The sequence below is a fragment of the Amia ocellicauda genome, chromosome 6, assembly GCF_036373705.1.
Source record: "Amia ocellicauda isolate fAmiCal2 chromosome 6, fAmiCal2.hap1, whole genome shotgun sequence".
Taxonomy (NCBI): domain Eukaryota; kingdom Metazoa; phylum Chordata; class Actinopteri; order Amiiformes; family Amiidae; genus Amia; species Amia ocellicauda.
This window is the reverse complement of record NC_089855.1, coordinates 1,402,454-1,422,799: the sequence shown is the minus strand read 5'-3', so window position 1 is coordinate 1,422,799 and position 20,346 is coordinate 1,402,454. Positions and strand designations below refer to the sequence as shown.

Here is a 20,346-nt window from a genome sequence, read left to right as displayed (position 1 = left end):
AAAACCCAGAACCGGAAAAAATATGTGTTGGTGAAATGGCTTGGATGGCCTGAAAAGTTCAATAGTTGGGTCCCGGAACAACAGGTTTGTGATATTCAAGCCTTATAACAACGTGTCCGCGGGGGTGTTGGGGTCATTACTTTCGATACTCAAGATGGAATCAGGAGGCTTCTACGTGACTCTACCCAGTAACGCCTCTCTCGATATATACCCTAAAAATGAAATATCCAGTTACACGGTACAATTTGGAAAATCTATAGATCTAAGGGGTTCGTGGGAAGTGGGGTTGGCGGAAATACAGTATCCTTACACTTGGGCTGTTTTACAAGATAAGGATGCCACCTTCGCCATTTTTGATGATGTTAAAAAGAGTCAATGGACATTCACGATACAAGGAGGTTATTATGACAATGTGGATACAATATTAGATGAGATGCATAAACAGTTCTCAGAAGGCACCCCCAACATCAAGCTATATTACAACCCTATTAAAAACAGAGTGTACAAGGTGTCAAAACCTTGTATTAGCATTCAAACCAACGGACAACTGGGTCGTATATTAGGGTTCTATTCTGACACAGAGAGCAGGTTCTCAGAAGTGGTGGCCCCCTTCCCGGCCGACATCAGGGGCGGCTTTTACACTCTTTATGTGTATACGGATATCATAACACACCAGAGGGTCGGGGATAGCTATGTCCCCCTTTTGAGAAATGTACTTATTAAAGGTAAAAGCAATGACATGGTCACAATTACTTATGACAAGCCACACTACGTACCAGTCTCAAAGACCCACTTTGACAACATCACGATCGAAGTAAAATCGGATCAGAATATCAACGTGCCCTTCCGCTTCGGTAAAGTTATTGTCAAACTACATTTTCGACCCCTGAAACAGTGTGTACATTATTAAAATGGCTACCTCGAGGGGTTATGTAGATCCTAGCGCCTATGTGGATTATTACAAGATGCAAGCCGGGAACGGCTTGCCCGGTTTTGTAGGAGCCCCTACAATGTATGGAGCCGGTCTAGGAGGACTCTTTCGTGGTCTCTTTAGAATGGCCGTACCCCTGCTTAAGAGAGGCTTTGCTATAGCCAGACCCCACTTGAAATCAGCGGCTAAAAATATTGTTAGTGACGTGTTCACCAATGTTATGAACCGGGCAGCTAGCCATGAGCAGCAGGAGGGTTCGGGTCTCATGGTAATGGCGAGGAGGGGGGGTAAAAGAAGAAACAGTATGTGTCCACCAGGGCGACGAAGATCCGTGGCTAACAAAAAACGAAGAATCTCTCATTCTCCAACATATCGTGGAAACACTCGGAGAAGGAAGCAGCACAAGAAAAAACCGGCAAAAAGAAAGTCGCAAAGAAAGACAAATAGAGCCTCAGGATACATCTTTTAAAAATGTCTTTTGTCCACAGTCTATCGGAAGAATGCGTCAAATCAGAACTGGATCTGTTTACAGTTCCATACACTCAAACGAGTATAGATAAGAGCATATATGTAGAGATACCCCCTCTTTCCGCAATTTCAGATACGGCCCCTCTGGAGTTTTTTATAGCTGGCAATGGCGAGGATTATATTGATTTGAATAACACATTTATTTTAATGAACTGTAAAGTGACTGATGAGGATGGCGATGCAATCGAGAAGACGGCCAACGCGGGGGTCATCAATTACCCGGTGGCCACCATGTTTTCACAGGTGGATGTGACCCTGGGAGATCGGCTCATTAGTCAAAGCAGCAATACTTACCCCTATAGGGCCATGATGGAGTGTATCCTTAATTATAGTGAGGAGACCCTAAGCAAACAGTTCAGCCCCGGCCTTTTCTTCAAAGACACCCCGGAAGCTATGGACGACCAGGATCCAGAGGGACTCAATAAGGGTTTGCAAAAAAGAACGGCCTTTTCAACAGAAGGGAGGACCTTTGAGCTAATGGGACATATCCATGCAGACATATTTTTCCAAGAAAAACTCATGCTCAACGGGGTAGACATTAAAATTAAAATGATCCGTAGTAAAAGTGCTTTTTGTCTGATGACCCCTGATACTGAAAAATATAAACTGAACATATTATCGGCCTCGCTGTTTGTGAAAAAAGTATCCGTCTCCCCGGCGGTTAAACTAGGACATGCCCAGGCTTTAATGACGGCAAACGCCAAGTACCCGATCGAAAGAGTCTATATGAAAGTCCACAGTATCCCCGCAGGGACACGGGTGATGAACCAGGAAAATCTGTTTCTAGGACAGCTCCCAAAACAGGTTATTATAGGTCTCGTGGATAATGATGCATTTACCGGGGTTTACAACAAGAACCCCTTTAACTTTAAACATTATAACGCGGAATTTATAGCACTGTACGTCGATGGTGTGCAGGTTCCATCCAGACCTTTTCAACCTGACTTTGAAAACGGCAACGCGGTTCGTGAATATTACAGTCTAGTACTGGCTACGGGTCGCCATCTCAAGGATCAACCTCTGCTGATCGATCGCCGGGAATACTGCAGCGGTTACACCCTGTACGGTTTCAACCTGACCCCTGACGAAGAGTGTGGACAACATTTTTCACTGATGAAGACGGGCAATATGCGTTTGGAGATGCGTTTCAAGCAGCCTCTACCACGCACTGTAAATATGGTCGTGTATGCTGTGTTTGACAACATTATTGAGGTGAATCAGAGGAGAAACGTTCTGTATGATTATTATTAAAATGAACACCAGAGAGCTCAACCACATCATGAATGCCCTGGCCGGCTCACGGAAAGTGTTTCAAGGAGTCTACGCCTGCGACCAGCTGCCTAAATTTAAGATCAAGAATTTACCTGCAATGTACATAATCAACACACACCCTAAAAATATGCCCGGAGAACATTGGCTGGCTATTTATCTAAGGGAGGACCGCTGTGGGGAATTTTTTGATTCCTATGGAAACCCCCCGGATTTCAGACCTTTCCCTCGGAAGATCAATAACTTTCTGCTCAACAACTGTCAAGAAACCATTTACAGCGGTCGTCAAGTACAAAGTCTTCAGACCTTCACTTGTGGTCAACACTGTGTGTTTTTCTTATATCATAGATCTAAAGGAAGGTCATACCCCGATATTATGTCCTTGTACAGTGAGGATTTAGGCCAAAATGATAAAAAAGTGGCAGAGTTTGTCAGGACACTGTGGACCCCTCCTTATAACACAATTACTTACGACCCTAGCCAGCCATGTATACAGATGGGGTGTTCTTGTGAGGATTTTAAAAGATGTCATGCGTGTTAAAGTGAAAAATAATGAAAACAGCCTTTGAATCATTAGTTTTGTTTTTATTCAACACAATTCTTATACAAAGCAGGGTTATGTTATAAATAAATGTACAACATTTGAAAATAAAAATAAAAAATAAAAAAATTGTTTGTCGGTTCCTTATTTACAGGGGAGACAAATAAAAACATGAGATTAATAAGCTTCCCAACGATGGATAGATCCTGAGGATGTTTGCTCAGCACGGTCAGAGTAATGAGATATCGGCGTCAGATCAGTCGCCACCTCTTTACACAGACGGATTTTTTGTCGCGTTTCCTGGTTAGGGACTGTTGATTGGGGCATGTTCAGACAGGCCATCGCCTGTAGGAAAGCATTCCAGCCTACAGGTCGGCGACTATCGGGGACCTTATTAGTGCTAGTGACACTCTTCAACAAATCAAACATGTGTGAACCTTTGATCAGTTGTCCTTTAAAAACAAATTCACCCTGTTCATTCCAAGTCGTTACCCGCGGTTTCTGAACCATTTTGTGCAGAATATATTCTGCATGTCTTTTGCTTCTGGCCGGCATGTTTCTCAAAACATCCGTTACAACATCTCCCTCTGAACTCTCAACAGGTTCGGGCACCGCAACATCTTTATCAACCGTACCCCCCGCATCAGCCCCAGAACCATTTTCTTGAGAGGCCATGGTTAAAGTTAAAATGTTTTGATCTTTTTCACCCTGTCTAACCAGACGGAGGTAGCGCTGTAACGTGTTGCTATACATCTGGGCTTTGGAATACTGATTTAAATCGTCCCTGGCCAGTATAGCTTTCATTTCAGAGTCCAGGTTGTTTTCGGCCGTTTGTCTAATGGGCTCTGGCCCGACAACATTTTTTCTCAGTTTCTCAAGCTGCTCCTGAGGGATCAAAAACATTTTCTGAGCATATTCCATTATTAACTCACTCTGGAAGCTAGAAGACTGGTTAGGAAAGGCACGGCTATGCTCAACAGCGGTCCTATAAAACCTCCGGTTTGATTAATCTTCTTTCTTTTTCTTTTAATAGAATACTTCTTATTAGCGATGATCTTGATAACCGCTTTTTGTTTTTTGAGTTTAGAATGTTGAGAAGGGGTTAGGGGTATATTACCGCGTAAGATGTTAAAAGCTATTTCACACAGGGTCTCGATCAAATCCGAGGGGGCCCCTGCCAGCACAGCTTTCCTATGGCGCGGGCTCCCCTCAAATAACATTTGTAAAAGCGGCAGATTTCTTTTAATCCGAACAGACATTCTTATTTATTTCCTTTTCTTTAGCGCATACACTGCCGGCCAATCGGGCGGGCACAAACCTGTTCTGAGGCGAAAGTCTTCTGGGGTTTGTGCTTTTAAGTCCACAATCAAGTACCCGTAGGGTTTTTTGGTGGCATCCTCAAATGCCTCCAAAAAGAACTTGGTCTGGTTAGGGTACATTTGACGAGCCAAGACGGTGACCTGTAGTTTATCTCTGGGGTTTTTAAAAAGAATTATATAATTGGCATTTAAATTAATAGTGCGGCTTTTTTTACCTTGAAAAAATAGATTTTGAACTAAATAAATAATACTTAAATTCCTATGATGAGTGTACTTTGTGAAAGCTTTTTCCACTTCACTGTTGTCACCGGCCTGCTCCATCAGGTCATCAAGGATCACTAGATTAGTTTGTCCGGGCGGGAACAGGTCAACGTCACACAACGAGGCGGGGAGACCTTGCACAAATTTCAGATTATTTTTTTTTGATGCCAAATCATCGTAGAGAGGCTGCCAGCAAGAGTAACACCACACTATGTTGTCAAGAGCTTGGGACACGGTTGCGTCCACATCTTCTATGATGTTCTTTATAAGATAGCTCTTACCCGAATTGGAGGGACCGGCTATAATACAGGAGAAAGGGTGTTGAAGGCGGTTATCAAAACCACTGCTAATATCCATAAGGCAGAGTGGTATAATCAGTCTTCAACACTCTTTTATTGTACACCACCCTGAACCGTTTGTTTAGTGATCTATTTTCCAATGTGTACCCCTTTTTATTGCGATAGATCTGATTTCCGGCTGTAATAATCTCGCGAGGAGGCGCGTCTTTCTCGGTTACAAAACTTTGTACCAGGGTCGTCAGAGACTTGATGTTAATGAGCTTGTTGTTACAATGGTTCAGAGTGAAACCCTTAACTTTCATACAGGTCTTACCCGCAGCCGTTCTGTATGCGTAAGTCTTAGGACCCCCTGAAACAAACTCCACTATGTGGTCCTGAGGATCTAGCTCGCTCGTTAACTCCCCAAGGTAGTCCCCGAGGGGAGGGACCCAATCCCCTGGCCTGGTGACAAAGATTACAGAGTCAGTATCATGATAGAGCGTGCGTTCCTGCAGCTGATCCATTAAGTTGTACAGTTCAAGCCGGGCGTAAGCCGTGGTAAAAACCGCTATGAAAACATTAACGTTTCCCTGTTTGGTGGGGAAATCTTTAGGGGCCCTCCACTGGACCTGTGCCACGTGGTCATTTAAGAATTGAAAGTGTGATACTGCATGTTGTTTGGAAAACATAAATTCTATAAACTGTTCAGGGGTTTTAATCAAGGTTGTGTTTAGACGGTTATTTCTTTCCCCAAACTTACCCCACAAACTGTTTAAAATCAGTTTGGACATTTGTCTCTTGGCGGGGTTTACAGTTATGTTCCCCGGCTCTAGACGGATCCCTTCCTTTTCAAAATATTGCTGAACGTACCGCTCTTTGGCCGCGGAGTCAACACACCATGAGGGATAGCCCGATGCCTCCTGTTTCCCTTTCAGATGGGTCATAATGTACTCAGCAAAAAGAGTATCAGATTTTTCAGAAAAATGCCAAACCTCATACACCTTACCGACTCTGTAACCTTTCTCCACCGCCTTGTCAAGCTCAATGCTACACCAGACACCCGTCAGCGCTCTCTCGTCATCACTGTGCAGACACGAGGTATTTTGATTTTCAGTTTCCACACACGTTCTACACAGAGGGAACATCAATTTTCCCGAACACCTGTAAGGCAACACGGGTAAGAACAGCTCGCGAGGAGGGTACATGGTGACTTTGATCAAACCAAAGTACTGTCCGATTTCGAGAAAGTCACGATAAACAATGGTTGGATGCCCCACCGGGTACATTTTGGTCTTGTTGACATAAGGGTACAGACTGGTGAAATCATAGTAATCTACTCTCTCACCATCCTTTACCTCATAATGTAAACAGAGGGCGTTGGTACGACCCCCAAATAACGCATCCCTGGGCTCTAGACGTTCAGGAAAGTCCAAGGTTTCCATAAACCGTTGTACCCCCACATCCTGTTGCTTCAGGGTCGTCCACGCGTGTTCCCAAATCACCAGCACATTCAAACCATAGGTGTTTTTTAAAGTTTCAATTCGTTCCTGGAAATCATAGTACATGTCACCGCAGAGTTTTTGTGTTACGGGGTTAAAGGTGTTTGGGTCGAAGCACTGAGGACAGCCATGGTAAATACAACCAGCAAACTCATAAGCGGTACGCCGCCCGGACACGTCGCTAAAACCGTCTAAGTAGTAAGGACCCATTTTGACTTCCCCTTGATTTAAAGCATGTCTGATGAAGATGTTATCCCGGGCACTCAGATATTCCAGCCACTGTATGGAGACAGTCGAAAAGTTCTTTTGTCTAGCACGATAGTTGTCAGAAGTGGTGACCGCTATAGTGTTTTTCTGCAAGAAATTGGATCGATACATTTTCATGCAGAGAGACGCTATGGTCACACTTTGCAAAGGGTCGAGGCCCGATGTGTTGATAACCTCGGCGCGGAAACGCAAACAGGCTTCTTTAAGGATCACCACATCATTTTTACAATAAGCGGCCATCTCTTCGCGGAAATCAAAAACACCTCCCTTAACCGTATTGTACCATTTAAAGAATTCCTCCCTCTCATGAGACATCATAGTATCAACCCCATAATAAGAGGCGGGCGGGTAGGACCCTCGATAATTTTGAGTGTCCTTAGTATTAAAAAAATGGCAGAACCAGCCTTTCTTCTGAGCCTCAAAACCCAGAGCTTTAGGCAAAGCGCTCAATTTCATGGGGAGGAAATTTAACGAGTCTATGTAACGTTGGTTGAAAGCTTCGTCGGTGAAACACATGATCTTGCTACCCTGAGCTATTATTTTTGGGGTCACCCCATTTTCCACCAGATACTTCATCAAAATGTAAGAATCATAACCCTTAGCATTGTGGGCAATAAATGTGTAATTGATGTATTTTGGACCGCGATACCGCGTAAAGAAAGCCCTGACACAACTCTCACCGCTAGCTGACCACTCACAATCCAACATGTCAATACAGTGTATATAATTAGCAACATGGACCCCGTTTTCTTGCCGGCATTCAAAATCAAAAAAGACATACCGGTTGTGCGGCGGCTCCTTTTTAACCGGCTGAATAAAGCACTGGTGTTCAGACCCCGGGGTTAAATCAGCATTACAGATCCTACATCTCGGCTCCAGACATTTGTGTGGTTTAGCCTCATAAAAACGGTACTGGAGGCAACATTGCGGGCAATATTTAGTTTGATCACAATAACTCCGTTTTTTAACCCCCTCAGCAGCGGCCCTCTGTACCTTATGTTCGGAAAAACAGAACGCGGAGAGACAAATCCTTAAGCAATCTTTACATCGGATGGTAGGGGCCAAACCCTTACGACATTGCGGATTGAAACAGACGTTACAGTAACCGTCACAGCGGTGCTTAAGCTTATCATTGAAGGCCTTATAACACCAATGACAAACATACGAACAACCCAAAAAAGCCGTCAAACTCTTTATTCCAAAGTAATGACTATCACTTAGGAAGAGAAACAGTGTCTGTGTATGGGTTTCAGGATGTGTCTGAAATTTCACAAATACTTCCTTTACCTCACAACGGTACCACACAACAATTTTTAAAGACAACAACTCCTCAAACCTGGTAATGTCTGAAAAGGCAACCATCTGTTGAGAGTTTAAGCCGGCCCTCTGATGAAGCATTAAAGCCTCTTGCATAGCTTGGGGTTCAGGCATGTCGGGGCTAAGTAGTTTTATTAAACTGTAAGCAAAACAGAGCTTATTGTCCCCATTGGAACTCACCACTAATTGCCTGAGCTTGTTCCTAATTATGTCGTTCTTCAAGCATTTCGACAGTCTTCTAAGTGCCCCACCCTCAGGGTTACGAACCACATTCATTACCAGAGACAGACTTTCATCCGCTAAGATGGATGCGTTACTTTGCAATAACGCTTCGATTTTAGCCAGAAATTCATCAACATCTAAATTATCACCACTCATCATTACAGATAGGTTGCTAAACAAATCATCCCCTCTGAGTTCTAACTGTACAACATCTCGAGGTCTGACCCTTTCAGCAACCTGTTCAAGCATGTTTTGCAAGGCCTCGTGTATGTTGACAAATATTTCTGCATAATTGTCACAATTTAAAAGTTCTGCAAAATTAAAACGCTGAATCATTTCAAAATTGTTATAGGCCGGTCTATCTATAATCACGGGATCACTGTTACTCTTGGCCACATCATCATTTTGAACAAAGCCTTCAACCCCTACATTCTCACAGAGCATGTCCTCCACAACCTTATCAGTCTCAGAACCCTCCACATTCCGAACACCACCACCGCTGCCATCTACAAAACCCCCTTTTTGAGGAGGCTCATTTAAAGCCCGTAAAAGTCCTTCAAAGATATCCAACCGGTTAATGTCAAGACCCTCCTCTATAGTGACGGCTGCTTCTGCCGCCATACTGTGTTCTAATTGTCTCAAATCATTTATAACAGGGGCAGAATTTGGTCGGGGTAGCGTCTCCAAAGCCTCCACCATTTCAAACAAATCGGGGTGAACTAGGGGTTGAACCTCTATAAGCTCTACCGTTGGGAGGTGGTTATTTAGATCATTGACCATCTGTAACAGGTCGGGGTTCACCGGTAAGTCTGTTAATTCACATTCTATCGGGGGTGATTGGGGGTTATTTAAATCATTTATCATTTGTAATAGTTCCTGGTTCATTGGGACATCAGAGGAGTTCACAACAGGGCCGGGGATGTTCTCTCGGGAAGGTCTTTTTGGGGCCCTAACTTGATCATAATCCTTTAGTTTGTGAGTTCTTTTACCAAGTCCGGACATTTTTTTATTTATTTCTTATTTTTCCAACAAATCACAATAGTAAGGCGTTCTGTATCTATTAAAACATTAAATACGGTACAATTCGTTAGTAAGGGTATTAATAAGGGTGTTTTGGCTCTCTATCACAAGGTTTTGTCCCACTAACACAAGTCTTTGATTTAGTAACAAAGTACGTAGCAACTCATGCCGACCTTCAGGAAGTAGCTCCGGGGAATGGTGTCCTGGCACAGCTTCAAAGGATGGTCGCTCCGGTAAATCTCGGTCGAAGGAGGCAGGGTGCGAGCGTATACTCACGGACGGAGACCAAGAAGGCCTTTGCGGTGACACCCTGGCCAATCGCGGTGTACTGTTCAGCGTTTCTGTAGCCAAGAAACGGGGATGGGGGGGCGATGTTGAAACCAGTCCGACGTTGGGTGGTGTGTCAACCCTGACTGACGGCGACCCCTGAGGTTGTTGGTTGCCTGTATTTGTTCCGACCGACAATGCGTCGGGCTGAATCTGGGTTGTTGAATTACCCCCAGAAGGCTGTGGCCTGAGTAGATGTTGGGGGGTCTCCAAGACCACCGTGGGGGATCCTCTCGGTGATCTCTCCGGGGAAGATGTTTGATCCCACTTAGACGGGGTGATTGTCCTCAATAGCTCATCCACAGAATGACTATCCCAAGAGTCTTGGGTAGAATAAAAATATACATTACATTTACATCTTTAAACGGCGACAGAAATCAAACTTAAAACAACATATCCAGGACCTTCAAAACCTTTAGCTTTTTTTAGACCTTTGAAAATAGTCTTAGACATTCACTACAACGCCTTATTATTTACAGACAATATATTTATTAGGACTTGATAATAAATGTAAAACAGAGAAGCCTCTGTAAATAAACGGTTTCTTAAATGTTTCTTTAAAAACTGTAATATTGTTAATAAAACTTTTTATACACACACACCCACACCACATTTCATTTTTAAACGAACCTTCCAAGTGTAAACGCTTCCTGATCCCGGGACTTCCTGTTTCACAAACGTTTTCACGATCTGTTTAAATATTAAATACAATGAACACCTTCAAGCCTTTTCCTACAGCCACTTTAAAACAGAAGTATAATTGCGGAAGATAAGCCAAACAACTTACTAAAACCTTTCGGCCAGCTTTACTTCCTAACCAGACGGTAGGACAATCGGTCATTTCTAAACACATGCCCCAGAAACAAGCCTAGACCTGTCCGGACTTCTAAAGATCTTTCCCAGAACCCCCCGCCCTACAGGAAATGGGCACCCGTCGCTTAAATATCAGCCCTCAACGGGCAAACAAACCCCCTTTTAAAAACATTAAAGTTTGAAAGATCTTACTTACCTCCAAAGAATAATCGTTTCTTATGTTTTTCAGCTGGTTTAGCTTTTTGCACTTCTGTGGAGGTAAGAGACATGTTTAACCTTTAACCACCCCGCTTTATAAAAAGCTTTAACCTCTTACAAACGGCAGATATATACTCACCGCTATCAGATACCGGGGCTGACGGCCTTTCAGATTCTTGAAAGGTTACGGTTCTCGAATGTAAAACGAAACAAGACCTCGATGTGGAAGGCCTTTCGTTGTCTCGAACCACGTTTCTTAATACTGTTAGAAAGGATAATTTTTTAAAATTAACAAAACGGGCCTCAAACATCTTACAGAAACGTTATACAAACAAACAGGGGTTTAGTTCTTACCCGGACGGCAGACCGCCTGTCTAGGGACAACCACTTCTCTTGTTTGCTCCTCGGAGACATTAATCACAGGCCTTTCGATAGTTTCTGTGTAATTAAAGAGACTGGCTTTAATATATATTAAAACGTTTTCATAACTCTAATGAGCCGCTTCAAAACCACACACACACAACCATACATAAGAACCCTTGAGCGCAAACACAAAAATCTTACCGTCGTTGTTCCAGATGATCTCCTCAGCGTTGGGAATTAACTCCTGTTGACTGGCTGAAAAATAATTTTACAGAACTTAAAACAGATGGTATAACCTTATTTACAATACATGACCACAACACGCTCTGAGTCAATGAAAATAATTTAAAGACTTACCTAAAAACTCGTTTAAATCGAAGTCGTTGATGTTGTTTCCGGACATTGTTGATCTTTAGGCTTAAATCGAAAGGTCAGTACGAGTCTGTCGAGCTGAAGACCAGACCTTCATACTTATACTGACGGCCAGCTGCCGGATCTGCTTGTAAGGCATTGTTCTGGGCTGTCCTTTGTGCCATCCTGTTACCAATTAACATATCAAAAACAACCAATAAAATGACCCTGCATCAAATTTCAAATAGACACCAAGATGGCGACGATCTCTCTCCTCTCTACTCTAAACTTTTATTAGAACCTTTTGGTCTCTCAAAAAACATTTTTAAGCATCAAGACCTATAGTCAATAAACACTAAGAATATTTCAGACCTTTATACGCGCTAAAAAACAACCTGAGCCAAGAAAATAACTATAAAGATCTAAAATAAGTAGCGCTTTTACAGCGTTTTTTTTTTTTTTTTTTTTAATAGCGATGCTTTGTTTGGTATTAAACAAGTCACAAACTACTCAGAACAGCGTTTATCCCCAGCAAAAGAGATATTTGGGTTTATTTTACAAAGCTTATAAATTATATAGTTTAAAAGTATTCTGAATGTTTTGATAACACACGCCATACCGACGTTTGTCTGAGCCCACCCCCAACCCCCCCCATGGTGTGAGTGATTTAGCCTTGAGTGTTGTGATCTATTTAGCATTGAGTGATCAGTTGTTTTTATTTTTTAAATGATTCCTTATCATCAGGGATTGAGACTGCTAAAATACCTTAAAAACATATCCTTATCTTAAGTCTAACTCTTATGAGCTTTAAGAACCTAGAATGTATTTAAGTAAAACGAATGAACACATTATGTGTGAGATAAAATATAACCACAGCTTTTTTTTTTTTTTTTTTTTTTTTTTTTTTTTTTTTTTTTAAATAGCGATGCTTTGTTTGGTATTAAACAAGTCACAAACTACTCAGAACAGCGTTTATCCCCGCAAAAGAGATATTTGGGTTTATTTTACAAAGCTTATAAATTATATAGTTTAAAAGTATTCTGAATGTTTTGATAACACACGCCATACCGACGTTTGTCTGAGCCCAACCCCGCCCCCCGGGTGTTAGTGATTTAGCCTTGAGTGTTGTGATCTATTTAGCATTGAGTGATCAGTTGTTTTTATTTTTTAAATGATTCCTTACCTTTAGGGATTGAGACTGCTAAAATACCTTAAAAACATATCCTTATCTTAAGTCTAACTCTTATGAGCTTTAAGACCCTAGAATGTATTTAAGTAAAACGAATGAACACAATATGTGTGAGATAAAATATAACCACAGCTTTTTTTTTTTTTTTTTTTTTTTTTTTTTTTACAAAAACAATTAACCTATACACACCAACACCCCCACACCCACCCACCCTCTTTTTTTAATTTTATTTTTAATTAAATTTGAGGGGAGAGACAGAGCCATATACCTTGGGGTTAACATAAGTACCCTATGCAAAACAGGCATTGTTAGGACCTGGGACCATTACAGACAACAGAACTTGTTGATCTTATAAAATGCTTGGGCGAGAGAGACAGAGAGAGAGAGAGACAGACAGAGACAGAGGCAGTGTGAATATGATAAACGCACTATTCAAAATGTTATTGTTAAGACCTGTGACCATTACAGACAACAGAACTTGTTGATCTTATAAAATGCTTGGGCGAGAGAGACAGAGAGAGAGAGAGACAGACAGAGACAGAGACAGACAGAGACAGAGACAGTGTGAATATGATAAACGCACTATTCAAAATGGCATTGTTAAGACCTGGGACCATTACAGACAACAGAACTTGTTGATCTTATAAAATGCTTGGGCGAGAGAGAGACAGAGAGAGAGAGAGAGACAGACAGAGACAGAGACAGTGTGAATATGATAAACGCACTATTCAAAATGGTATTGTTAATTCAAAACAGGCCTTGTTAAGACCTGGGACCATTACATGCATATTTAAAAAAGACCCCCAACCACTACAGGAAGAGCCGACCCATTCACACTCTACAGTTGACCAACAAGAACAACAAGAACAACCGGTTATGGGCGGCCTTGTTGTTCAGGGTTTTATGGGTGTACACTTTCTGACGGATATGACGTAGGAATAATTAAGGAAATAAATCTACCTAAAATCACGCCCCCCAATTATGACGTAGGAATATTAATAAGCTTAGGGCATACGTCATAACAAAATAGGCCGCGCCCAAAAAACCCTACTATCTACTGACGTGTTTTACAGAAGACTGAACAAACCGTGGCTGAAACCTGCGCTAATCAAGGCGCTGCCTTACTCCCACCTACATGTCACCCCGGTGCAAGTCCAGAAAATTATAGATGAGATTTTGCTGGAGCTGAAAAAGGAGCCGTTTATAATAGAGAAACTTGGTCAGCTACTCAACGACCTGGATGAGCCGAGTAGAAAAACCACTGGCAAGCTAAAAGCTTATTTCTTCCGTAAAGAAGTTAAAGCTGGGGACGGCGACGAAGAATTCAACATCTATGCCACTGATTCAGACTCTGACCTGAACTAAGGGACTTTGAATATGGGGAATGTTCTGGACTGCTTCTGCAACTGGTTCTGTCATCAACACTCTGCAGCTAACCTGAGAGCTCTATTACACCATGTGCTTGACAAAAAAGTAGCCAACGCGAGCCTTTTCTCTACAGATTTAACCATCGATGAGGACCAACATTCAAACCTGGAAAAGTTAATGGCTGCTGTAACAAAGACCGGAGGGTACGAACACTGGGATGAAGCGCTCAAGGGGGCCAAGAATGATATTAGGCCATTTCATCAACATCTGTATGACCTTTTACTGAGCATGTTTATTACACCTCTGTTTACTTTTAAAATAGGCCATATTGTTGTTTTATTTACATATGTAACTTAGGTGTGTGCCTACAAGATAAAGAAACAGGTATTTGTTGATATAGATCAAGTAACCAATAACCTGATTTGTTTTTGTCTGGACCGTAGAAAAAATTGTTGTGTATGTTATACTTTTCTCAAATGTCTAAAAAGGGGTATCTGCTCTCCTGAAGTTGAATAAAAAACCTTGTATAAAAACTTTGCGCATAGTGTTGGTCTGTGTTGTTATTTGACAGAATGACTCAGCAAGCTCCCCAAATGCAGGAACTATACTACAACCCAGCCAAGATTGGGGGTTTGGCGGGTAAGAAGGGTTTTCAAAAAGGACTCGCGGAGGCAGGAGTGAAGGCTAATGATGTGGTTGTTTCAGAATGGTTACGGGAACAAGACACATATACCTTACATAAACCTCTCAGGATTAACTTTAAAAGAAACCACATATATGCAACTGACAGACTCACAATGGCAAATGGATCTAGTCGATATGTCAAATTTATCAAAACATAACAATGGTCACAAATTTATGTTGATGTGTATCGATGTGTTATCAAAATATGCCTGGGCTCGCATTCTACATAATAAAACAGGTAGGGCAGTGACAAGGGCCTTTGAGGATATATTGGGCCAGGGTCGATGTCCTAAAAAACTGCAGACTGATAAAGGAAAAGAGTTTCTCAGAGACTTCTCAGAGCAGAGAATTTCAGAATCTACTGAAGAGACACAAAATACATCATTTCACCACCGGTAATGAGCTTAAGGCATCGGTGGAGGAGAGGTTTAACCGCACCATAAAAACCAAAATGTGGAGATATTTTACAGCGGTCAACACGTTCAAGTATTTTGATAAAGTTCAGGATTTTATCGATATCGATTTTATCACACCAGTATTAAAATGAAGCCTAAAGATGGTGATCAAAGTAATTATTTTAAGGTCTATAAAAATTTATATGGACCATTTATTAAGAAGGGAAAAACTACTCATAAGTTCAACATCGGTTCACGTTTCAAAGCTATGGAGTACTTTTGCCAAAGGTTTTTCTGACAAATATTTTACAGTTACCGAACAGTTGGCTAGAGACCCCCTCATGTACCGGTTAAAAGACTATGATGGGAAGGATATAGATGGAACGTTTCACGAAGCTGAGTTACAAAAAATTATTGTGGGTAAAGACAGTGTATACAGAGTTGAAAAGATATTAGCTGAAAAAACCCAGAACCGGAAAAAATATGTGTTGGTGAAATGGCGAGGATGGCCTGAAAAGTTCAATAGTTGGGTCCCGGAACAACAGGTTTGCGATATTCAATCATTATAACAACATGACCGCGGGTGTGGTGGGGGCATTACTTTCAATACTCAAGATGGAATCAGGAGGCTTCTACGTGACTCTACCCAGTAACGCGTCTCTCGATATACACTCACCTAAAGGATTATTAGGAACACCTGTTCAATTTCTCATTAATGCAATTATCTAACCAACCAATCACATGGCAGTTGCTTCAATGCATTTAGGGGTGTGGTCCTGGTCAAGACAATCTCCTGAACTCCAAACTGAATGTCTGAATGGGAAAGAAAGGTGATTTAAGCAATTTTGAGCGTGGCATGGTTGTTGGTGCCAGATGGGCCGGTCTGAGTATTTCATAATCTGCTCAGTTACTGGGATTTTCACGCACAACCATTTCTAGGGTTTACAAAGAATGGTGTGAAAAGGGAAAAACATCCAGTATGCGGCAGTCCTGTGGGCGAAAATGCCTTGTTGATGCTAGAGGTCAGAGGAGAATGGGCCGACTGATTCAAGCTGATAGAAAAGCAACTTTGACTGAAATAACCACTCGTTACAACCGAGGTATGCAGCAAAGCATTTGTGAAGCCACAACACATACAACCTTGAGGCGGATGGGCTACAACAGCAGAAGACCCCACCGGGTACCACTCATCTCCACTACAAATAGGAAAAAGAGGCTACAATTTGCACAAGCTCACCAAAATTGGACAGTTGAAGACTGGAAAAATGTTGCCTGGTCTGATGAGTCTCGATTTCTGTTGAGACATTCAGATGGTAGAGTCAAAATTTGGCGTAAACAGAATGAGAACATGGATCCATCATGCCTTGTTACCACTGTGCAGGCTGGTGGTGGTGGTGTAATGGTGTGGGGGATGTTTTCTTGGCACACTTTAGGCCCCTTAGTGCCAATTGGGCATCGTTTAAATGCCACGGCCTACCTGAGCATTGTTTCTGACCATGTCCATCCCTTTATGACCACCATGTACCCATCCTCTGATGGCTACTTCCAGCAGGATAATGCACCATGTCACAAAGGTCGAATCATTTCAAATTGGTTTCTTGAACATGACAATGAGTTCACTGTACTAAACTGGCCCCCACAGTCACCAGATCTCAACCCAATAGAGCATCTTTGGGATGTGGTGGAACGGGAGCTTCGTGCCCTGGATGTGCATCCCACAAATCTCCATCAACTGCAAGATGCTATCCTATCAATATGGGCCAACATTTCTAAATAATGCTTTCAGAACCTTGTTGAATCAATGCCACGTAGAATTAAGGCAGCTCTGAAGGCGAAAGGGGGTCAAACACAGTATTAGTATGGTGTTCCTAATAATCCTTTAGGTGAGTGTATATATATATATATATATATATATATATATATATATATATATATATATTATGTTTTATTTATCAATAGACACTAAAGACATGTACACCACTTTTCTTAGAGAGACTCAGTGAAGCACTATTTGTGAGTACTCATATGTATAAAATAATATATAATATATGTATATATATCATTTGTTTGTGCTCAAATGTATATAATTAATAAAATATATATACACACACACACACATAATGGTGACTTTTATTGTGACAAACAAGCATTTTACCACATGGAACATAGTCAGAAGTAGAAAAAGATACTCCACAAAATGTTGTACAGATACTTGTAATTAATTTCTGGTTCACAACATCAACATTGGACAGAAAGAAACACTGACCTGTATGGAGTAATGTCATTCCATAACATTTCCAGCATATTCCATATATATTCTATTAAGTCTTTCACTGTTGGCTTCTTTTTCAAAGTTATACCTGATTCTGGCAACAAAGTTCATCAGGTATCTATTGTAAATAAAGTGAGAAACACTTTTATATTATATTCCTTTGAAAATATCTTATTTTTTAAACCTACAAATACATGGTGACAACTGCAAGCATGAAACACATACAAAACACAGAAATAGGGACCACATTGCAAGGATATAATAAGCACAAATGGTATTTTATTGCAAATTTTAAGTTTTGTAAAATTATTTATATAACTTCTAGGAGTAATCTGCAAACTACATAGTGAAAATGCAGTCAGTCTTCAGGAAACACATACAGCAGACAGAAATAAGCACAACGTCATATTTATACAACCCAAAACTGCATTCTACTAAACCCTGAAACTCTGACCAACACTTACACAAAGTATGATGTAAACTTAAAGGTTTACCAGTACTACAGGGGTATTAATAATCTATTCATGCAACTTTTAGACACTTGTCTAATACAGAGCCAACAACGGCATTGAGAGCGGGTAGCAGGGCTTAGACAACGCTGTGCGCTGGGGTTTAAAATGACTCTGTAAGCCAGGGCTTCAAAACCTTACCCCATTTTAACATGGTCAAATTAGTCTCCAACCCCTAAAATACTAAGACATGTTTTTTGTATCATATGTATCATGTTGTATTACTATGTACATTAATGTGGTTTATACTTTTGATTTAATTTGACATAATTGTATCATATTTTTAATTACAAATTCATATATATATATATATATATATAGAATATAGAATAATATACAGAATAACAACAAAAAAATCCAGAAAAATGCATTTCAAAAAAGTTATAAATTGAGTTGCATGTTCAACTCAAGTTCAGGTCAAAGGTCAAATCCCCCGCAGCCCCCCTTCCAAAAAGTACCCAATATTACTACTTGCGTGGTAGAGGTTCAATAGGACTATAAAATCGAAAATGTGGAAGTACTTTACAACTGTGAATACTTTTAGGTATGTGGATGTCTTACCAGACCTGGTGTGCAGTTACAATCACATATTCCACAGAACAGTCAAGGAACGTCCAGTAGATGTCACCCCTGACAATGAGGGTATGGAGGACAGTGTATGGGTCATTTTTAAAAAGCAAACCTTCAATATTAAAGTTTAAAGGTGATCATGCGAGAGTATCAAGGATAAAAGGGACATTTGAAAAGGGGTATGAGCAGACATTCACTGATGAGATTTTCATAGTCAAAGAATGTGTGTAAAAGATTATGCTGGTGATGAGATAAAAGGTCAGTTTTACAAAGAAGAGTTACAAAAGAAGTTACAAAAAAAACTGAATGTTGACAGAGTATATCGTATACAAAACATTTTAGACTCGAGAGATTGTGGCAGAAATAAACAAGCTTTAGTCAAATGGCTGGGGTGGGGGGTTAAATTTAATAGTTGGATCAAAGTTTCAGAGGTGAAAGACATAGCCCCGGGGTTGTGAGAGGCCCAAAAAATGAGTGAAAACGGATTTTACCTGACTTTAACAAGCAATGCCTCACAGGATCTATTTCCTAATAACAAGAGCTCCAATTTTGCTGATAATCTAGCCAAATCCATCGATCTATCAGGTAAATGGGAGGTAGGGATGGTGGAGATGCACTACCCCATGACTGTCAATAAGTTTGACAGGAAACAGAGCTTCAAATTGCATTCTGAGACAACCGATACAAACTGGTATTATGAAATATCACAAGGCTACTATAAAAACATTGATGTATTGTTAACAGCCATGAATAATGCTTTCAAGGCTGTCCCCACATCGCCCAAGGTATATGTCCAATACAATTATATTAGTAGAAGTGTAAGCATTTTCGGGGATATGACTATATTGTTTTTTTACCAGGGGCCAACTAGCACACGTCTTGGGATTTATTCCCGAGGAGGGGAAAAAAAATCGCCCCACCCTGTGGATATTACTGCAGGGTTTAATCACATGTATGTTTATACCGATATAATTGAACACCAATTAGTTGGTGACACTTATGCCCCACTTCTGTGCTGTGTACCTAAAAAAGGGGAAGAAGGCAAGTTTGTTACGCTGTTATATGATAAGCCTCACTATGTCCCGCTGAGCATGGATCAGTTCGACACCATCAGTATTGAAATAAAGACCGATCAGAACAAACATGTCACATTCGCATACGGCAAGGTGATAGTAAAGTTGCATTTCCGACCTGTTAGATACAACCACTTTTAAATCATGGTGATTGTTAAGAACTATGGAGACCCGCACATGTATAGGAACTACTATAAGTAAGGTTTCCCTGGGATGCCGGTGCAATATGGTGCAGGGGAAGCTGGTATATTTAAATCATTATTAAGAAAAGTTATGCCTTTTCTGAGACGTGGGTTAGAAATTGTCAAGCCGCACGTCAGATCGGCGGCCACGAATATAGCTGTAGATGTGCTTGGACAGGTTATAAGTGTGGTGGCCAGTAGAATAAATGCTCCGAAACAGGAGGGTTCGGGACTAATGTATATCAGGAGAGGCATTAAAAGGAAAAGAACGACACCACTGGGGCTCACAGGACCTCCTGCCCCTGTTAAAAGAAGGGCTGTACAGAAGAAACACAATCATAAAAGAAACGGGGCCGGTAAGAAGAGGAGCTCCAGGCAACAAAATCACAGGGATATATTTTAAACATGGCTTTCGTGCACTGTAGCTCTGAGGAGTGCACCAAATCTGAACTGGAACTTTTTCAGCTGGCGCCCACACAGACCAGCATTGAAAAGAGTTTCTATGTGGAGGTGCTGCCCCTCACAGCGCTCTCTGACAACGCCCCACTGGAATTCTACATCACTGGAAATGGCAAAGACTATCTAGATCTGAACAACAAC

At 41.2% G+C, this 20,346-nt stretch overlaps 1 long non-coding RNA gene across 1 annotated transcript; it reads right to left on the bottom strand.

Annotated features, from left to right (window-relative positions):
* Positions 1 to 9,087: 9,087 nt before the first annotated feature.
* LOC136750733 (uncharacterized) lies at positions 9,088 to 11,066 on the bottom strand. Its single transcript, XR_010816949.1, has 4 exons — positions 10,930 to 11,066; positions 10,789 to 10,842; positions 10,410 to 10,469; positions 9,088 to 10,102 (listed from the first exon to the last, which is right to left on the bottom strand). It is a non-coding gene; the product is annotated as an uncharacterized LOC136750733 (long non-coding RNA).
* Positions 11,067 to 20,346: the final 9,280 nt, after the last annotated feature.